At 43.6% G+C, this 7200-nt stretch overlaps 1 long non-coding RNA gene across 1 annotated transcript; it reads right to left on the bottom strand.

Moving 5' to 3' along the window:
• Positions 1 to 336: 336 nt before the first annotated feature.
• Positions 337 to 1241, bottom strand: LOC123411252. Its single transcript, XR_006613217.1, has 4 exons — positions 1211 to 1241; positions 980 to 1104; positions 641 to 772; positions 337 to 361 (listed from the first exon to the last, which is right to left on the bottom strand). It is a non-coding gene; the product is annotated as an uncharacterized LOC123411252 (long non-coding RNA).
• Positions 1242 to 7200: the final 5959 nt, after the last annotated feature.

Genomic DNA, 7200 nt, shown 5'->3' with positions numbered 1-7200 from the left:
AGCCAAAGTCACTCTGATGCATCATTTAAAAAAATTCAGCAGTAAATATAAGTGTGCTTCATAACCTCTGCCATAGAAAGACAAGTATTCTTGGCACAGAGATTGATATAGAATGCAATGCCAGTGCATCCGAACCAAATATAGAGAAAGCGGCAATATATCATTTTCCTTGATGCAAATTTGCAAATGGGAAAGATGGAACAAACAGCAGCAGTGCTCATCCCAGATTTTCCTTGACTGCGCTTTGTTGTTTCGACAACACCCACTACTGAATCCCAGATTTAATTTACCCCCATCTGCATTTGTTGTGGATACATTTGCCCCCCTCTTGCTGTGGATACATTTGTGCACAGCTTGTTTCCTGAGGAGATGAAACATGAGTGAGACCCATGGTACAACAGATTTTTTATGGTAGATCAATCATAAAACAACGCTCCAGTTATTCCCAGAGTTACTGAAATGAACTGAAGCATTTCAACTATAAGCCATGGTGTATTACCAATAAAGCAACAGACCATCAAATTAATTACCTTAGGATACCGACTAATGTCAGTTCTAGATTATTATAAAAAAGATTGGAATGATTCACAAAGGAGTTTGATAGCTCATGTTTTTGCAGTTAGATCAGTGAGAACTGTACCATGGTAGCTTGAAGTTGTCTCTCCAGCGAGTTTGCTTGGAACAACTTGCAGATATCTTGTTCAGGCGTACAATTATATCTGAGAACGTTGGCCTGCCGGAAGGTGTTGGATCCCAGCACTCTTGTATTAGCCTATGACATGCAAAAAAAAACTACTGTGAGCCGCAGATAGCGAAATTAAGCAAGGACAATGCAGGGGAATTTGGACACGTGAAGCCAGAGCACCTTGAAAGATTATTAATACAGTATATAGATATGTATCAATAGAAAGCAAAAGCTACGCAAACATATGACTATCAATAAAGAGGCAGAACGGAGCACAGCATAAGATTCACTTACTCTTTCACGCCCTCAGGATATGATTTGGATTTATTCTTGAATAATGGTCTCAAACCCTCTGAACAAATCATCTTGGCCGCTTCCTCTTGAGGCTTTGGGTGAAATGCAGGAGATCCTTCAATCATCTGACACTTAGCTAAAAATATGCGCTCATTTGAATTACGGGCTGGCGACAGCTGCAACAAAATATCAGTTGATTTATTGTTTTGAAGGTTGTATACTTCTACATACCTCATAAAGAATGAGACCGAATGCAAATGTTGATCTAGGCAAGAGGAGCAAGGAGAGGGAGCGCACGTACCAGCGCCACTTGCGGAGGAGGATTCCATCATGGGCCCCCATCTGGGAAGGGTCGGGGAGGACGGGATCGGAGTCGGTGAAGAGGCCGTCGTCGTCCTCGTGGTGGATGCCGTTGCCGTTGGAGTCGAGCATGTCGAGGCGTGCGCGGCGGCGGAGTCGTGGCGAAAGGCGTAGGGGCCGAGGGAGGCCGGAAAGTCGTCGCCGCCGCTCCCGGAGACGTGGATGTCGGCCGCCGGGGCTCCGCCGTCTGCGAAGCTGAGGAAAGGGTCATCATGGAAGGGCGCGGCGGCCGGGGAGGAAGTCGGCGAGTCGAAGGCGGTCGCCATGGATGGGCGATGGGGTCAGGATCGGGTCGGCCCTGGCTGCACGAAGGCGCCCTGGCTGCACGGAGGCGCCCGCGGAGGAGGATCTACGACCTCGGGCACTCCGCCGGGGCGCCGTAGGAGGGGGCTCCCTCTCGTCGCGCGCCCAGCCGTCCACGGCGCCGTCGTCCTGGGCCTGGTGCGAGGGGACGGGGAGGGGCCTGGTGCGAGGCGCCTTTGTCTTGGGCCTGGTCGGCGATGGGTGGGAGCGGCAGGGACAGGACTGGATCCGGAGGGGGCGGGGACGGGGAGGAGGTGGCGGCGGCGAGGAGATGGGGACGAGGTGCGATGGGGGGAGGGGTCTGAGCTAGGGTTTGGGTTGCCGGTGGTTTTTTTTTCTGTAGATACATCGATGGATGGATGTGAGATCGTAAGGTGGATGGATGGATGGATGGGCGCCATGTCATCAATCCGTGGAAAGAGTTTTGATTGGTTCGAAAAAATAATGATTTAAAATAGTTTTCAGGTATTAAAAATAAAGGAATTTTGTGAAGCATCTATCAAATTTTTTTTTACAAAAGGGCATTGTTTGATGTGATTTTGTGCTTATCTTTTGCTGAAATTTTAAATAAGATGGGTCATTGCCCTTCTTCCAGCTTATCTTTAGCTAGCTTTTTTTGTATTTGGCAGGGTTCTTTGCATGCATGTTAGGATTATGTGGGTACGTATACTTTTTGAAAGGCCAGGACTCCATCACCACATGGAGCTCGTCGAGATACCGCCCGCTTGGTCATGGAGGTCGATGGCACTAAGGGCTCCATCACCACCGCGCTCCTCTAGGTCTGGAGCGGAGTGGTCAGCACAACAAGGCGGGTTCACGAGCCACAGCAACGAGAGACACTGCTGCGAGCCATGACGAGCCGCCAGGATACGAACGAAGAGAGAAACGGGAACGGTCAAACATGAAGCTAGCTAATTTGGGCTCGGGCAGTTTGGTCACTGATTTTGTGTTATATTTCCATGTCGTCCATAAGGGGCAAATCATTAAGACTCTCATAAAGGTGTGGCTAATTATTAGTAACAAAAAAAACAGGGGTAAATCCTCAAAGTGTAAACAAACTTGTGGCAAATCTTCAAATTCCCCTTAAAAAAATCAATGATTTAAAATAATTTTCAAGTACTAAAAATAGAGGAATTTTATAAAGCATCTATCAAAAACATTTTGCAAAAGTGCACCATACAAATTTTGAAAAGTCAGCTGGAAGCGTCTCAAATTTGAACTGCAGCTATATTATAATTTGATCTTTATTTTTCCGAAAAATCATTTATAGGTACACAAGTATCTACTTAATCAGAGAAACATCAAAATATTTTCAAGATTCAGCCACTAGGTAGGAACGGTCATACCCGCTGTTTTGACCACATTTTGAAATGGCCATGAAAAATTCAAAAAAAATCAAAAAAATGGGAAACCTTTGCATTGTGTCATTATATGTGACAGAGTTACCAGGAAAAATAATAAACTTGTAATACGACAATTATTTTAAAAAAGTGTTCTTAAAAATGAGCTATCATGTGTGAAGATCCATGGCTTTCAAGCCAAAATATCAATCTTATGGCCACATTAATGACATAGTTTGTTGAAATGATATAATATTATGCACAAGGATGCATATTGGAATGACAAACAATATTGATGAAGGAAGTTTTCATTTTCCTGGTATGTAAAAATCATTTTCCATTTTTGAAGTGTCCAAAATGAACTTTTTTGTGAAGGACCTACCATATATTTGTTTCAAAATTGGACCAAATCATTTTTCTAAAATACCAGGCCATATTTAATGTATAATTGACAAAATGGTTGGGTGTTAAAGGATTTTATAGATCTCTCCTAAAAAAGACAAATTTTCTTTGAATCAGCTCAAAGCGGGTCAAATTTAAACTGCATCTACATTATAGTTTGCTCTATATTTTTGCTAAAAACAATTTATAGGTACACAAGTATCTATTTAATCATAGAAACATCAAAACATTTCCAAGATTCAACCACTAGGTATGAATGGTCATACCCGCTATTTTGACCGCGTTTTGAAATGGCCATGGAAAATTCAGAACAAATTCAAAAAATGGAAAACCATTGCATTGTGTCATTATATGTGACAAAGTTACCAGGAAAAATAATAAACTTGTAATACGATAATTATTTTAAACAAATATTCTTAGGAATGAGCTATCATGTGTGAAGATTCATTACTTTTAAGCCAAATGATCAATCTTATAGCCACATTCATGACATAGTTTGTTGAAATGATATAATTTGATCAATCTTATATGATCAATGTTTGTTGACATGATCAATCTTATAGACAAATTTATGTCGATTCAGCTGGAAGCGGGTCAAATTTGAACTGCAGCTGCATTATAGTTTGCTCTTTATTTTTCCCAAAAATCATTTATAGGTATATAAGTATCTATTTAATCAGAAATACATGGTGTGGTGCCTTGACGTCATTTATAGGCAAATAGTTACGAAAGTTTTCATGAGGCAATGACTTGGATAGGAAAGAGTGCCCAAACAATATGAGGGTAATCAAAGAAATAGAAATAGCACTTCCTTCACAAAGTGCTATTCTAAACAGAATAGGAAAATGAATATTTTTGAATTATTTTTGAACTATGGAAAGGAGGGTTTTCACATATTTGAGGCATATATAGTCCAAAGTATTTGTGAGAATTTTTCGAGAATTTTCAGAATGATAGAATAGTAGGTTGCTTCACAAACTAGGATCAGGTGGGATATAATGGACCCACGAGTGACATGTCAACATAGTTAGAACATGTTACGACATTTTTACAATCGTCGTAGAAGTTATGACGATCTCATCTTATGCGGTTACGACGTTTTGACTCACATCGTCGTAATTTATATGTAGATTTGATCCCCTCAAACGGTTTACGACGATCTCGGATGAAATTGTCATAGATTTATGACGAATTCATCAACGACATTTTAAAAAACATCACATATGAGCATATTTCTTGTAGTGTGAAGCTTCTGAGTAAACATGCCTCTATGATTACTACTCAGGTAGAACAAGTACTTAAAGCTCAGCATGTCATGTCTGAGTGTCTTAGTGTAGAGACTTGTGATTTCATGTGTTGATGCACATGTGATGATGTGGTGTGAAGTAGTTGAGTGTGGTGCTTGGCATTATTTTCAAACCCCCTCTAGTTATGTGCAAGACCCCTTCTCTCTTTTATTCCACAAGTGCAACTCCAACTTGTTCCTAACCTGAATTTAAAATGTTCAGGGTTTAGGAAATATTGTGGGAATAAATATGTGCTAGTTTGGTGATTTGTCTTGGGTGCTAAAGGTGCTAGAATAAACACAAAACAGCCACCAATATTGTTGTTTTGTATTTATTTCATATGCCCCAAAAATCATTCTGTTATTTTATTCAAATAGCTTGCTAAATTTCAGGCCCATGGACATTTTCCTTTTATTTTTATCTTTTGAGGTTTACTCTATGGCCTTTTTCCTTTTCCTGTTGTTTTATTAAATAGGAATAGTTGTTGTGGCGTTTTCCTTTTAAGATGTGCTTTGGTGGGCTTCCTCCCACCAGAGAGGCTCATCTCTCCTCCTCCAGTGCGCAGCGCAGCCCATCCCGCGTCCCTCTTCCTCCTCCATCGACGTCACTGTGTACGACTCCCCCCCTCCACCGATTCTCCATGGCCTCGATCCTGTGGCTCAAGCGCCTCCCCCGAGGTAATATAAGACGCAGGGAACCCTCCTCCTTCCCTAGGTTTCCCTCTCCTTCCTCCAGTGCGCCGCCACCTTCCTCCTTCTCTCTTTCCCCCTCCTGGTAAGCCTCTGTAGGAGTTAGCATAGAGAGAGAGAGAGCAACCCCGCCACCGTCTACCCTGCCATCTCCGTCGAGCAGCGCCAGCGGTCATGTCCAGGGGCATGTGGATGGTGCCCGCGCCCCATTTTTGTCCTCTGTTAGGCCGAGGAGCGTCCTCACCGTTGACTAGGAGCTCGTCTTCACCGCGGACCCGGAGCCCCTTCGTTCTGCTTCGGTTCTGCATCAAGGAGCGTCTTCGTCGCCGATCTTCTTCCTCTCCATCGCCCTCTCCTCCGATCGGTACCTTCCCTTCCTTCCCCAAGGTGAGCCGACCTTCCTCCCCTCTCCCGCGAGCAGATCCGACAAGAGCAGTAGCGGCGCACCCCTGTCCTGAGCAGCAGCCCTAGTAGTTGTGCTAGTGTGCTGATGGCTTGCTCGGTGTAGTAGTTGATGCGGTGGTGCAGGTTGGTGCAGTAGCAGTAGCTTGTTTTAGTGGCGTGTAGAGGATGCATAGCAGGCGCAGCAGTAGCAGGGGGTAGGTCTCCTTGGCGCAGCAGCAACAACAATGGCGAGGCAAGCCCGACAATCTCCTTGTCGCCGGTGCATCTCGGTGCAGAGGAGGGCGCGCAGAGAAGTTGCTTAACTAGATTCAGTCCTTTCCTTTGTCACGAAACGTTCCATAGCGCAGTGGTGTGCAGCAGTCGTTGCACTCGAGAGGTTACGGGTTCGATCCCAGGGGAAGCCTCCCCCTTTTTTTGGTTTATTTCAGCACAATAGCATTGCAGCAGCAGAGAAGTTTAACCTGCTTAACCATCCTTCCCTGTAGAGCTAGTGCATGGTAGCAGAGTGGTTTGGCCGTGTGGCTTGAAACAGGAGGTCTGGGTTCGATCCCTGACCAGCCCTTTTGTTATTTCTTTTTTTTCTTTCTCATTTTTTTTGTTTCCTTGCTATTTTCTTGTGCTACTTCTTGTGCCTATATTATGAGCATTAATAGGAGTGCATCTATTTTACTTTCATGCAATGCATTAGTGGTGTGGTTATTACATGTGTGAGGTGTGGGTGTGTGTGTTGTGCACATACATGGTGTTGATGCTTTTTGTGTGTATGTAGATGCTTTGAGTAGGGTTGTGTAGGTTGTTTTATGTTAGTAGGAATGCAAGCCTAGCTTGGTCATGTGTGCTGCACCCTATTTCTTGTGTAGTGATCTTATAAGTTTTAGAGGAGTGTGTTTGTGTGTGTGGAGGCTCTCCCCCTCACCACATATATGTTGGTATGTGTGGGCTTGTTCTAGAGATGCTTGCTATGATAGCTTGTCTAGGTATGTGTTTGATCAAGAGAATGATGTGGTTGTGGGTGATGTGGAGTAGATGTGTGTGTGAGAAGCATCTCACCTTTGCAAGCAAACTATGCACCTTCACATGACCATATGTGAGAGGGCATGATGTTTTGTGTCTGTGGATAGCTTGGTAGAGGTGCTTGTGATGTTGATGTGTTATGACACACATACATGGGGTCAAAAACCCTCATGTAACCATTGGTGTTGTGCACATGAACAAGCATCCATGTAGGATTGATCTAGTGAATGCACATGAAATGTTGCACTATTCACTATACATGATTTGGAGTAGCTTCTTCCTTCTTAATTTGTGGTCACTTGTTCCAAGTAAGTGCCCACATATTATATATGATTTTGGGGTAGAATATCCCAAGGAATCCAGTGGTGAGGTTAGTTTTGCCATTGGGACACTTTCTGGAGTTGACATATTCAGATTTGTTC

Source organism: Hordeum vulgare, chromosome 1H (genome assembly GCF_904849725.1).
Source record: "Hordeum vulgare subsp. vulgare chromosome 1H, MorexV3_pseudomolecules_assembly, whole genome shotgun sequence".
NCBI classification, from domain to species: domain Eukaryota; kingdom Viridiplantae; phylum Streptophyta; class Magnoliopsida; order Poales; family Poaceae; genus Hordeum; species Hordeum vulgare.
This window is presented reverse-complemented; position numbering and strand designations above follow the sequence as displayed.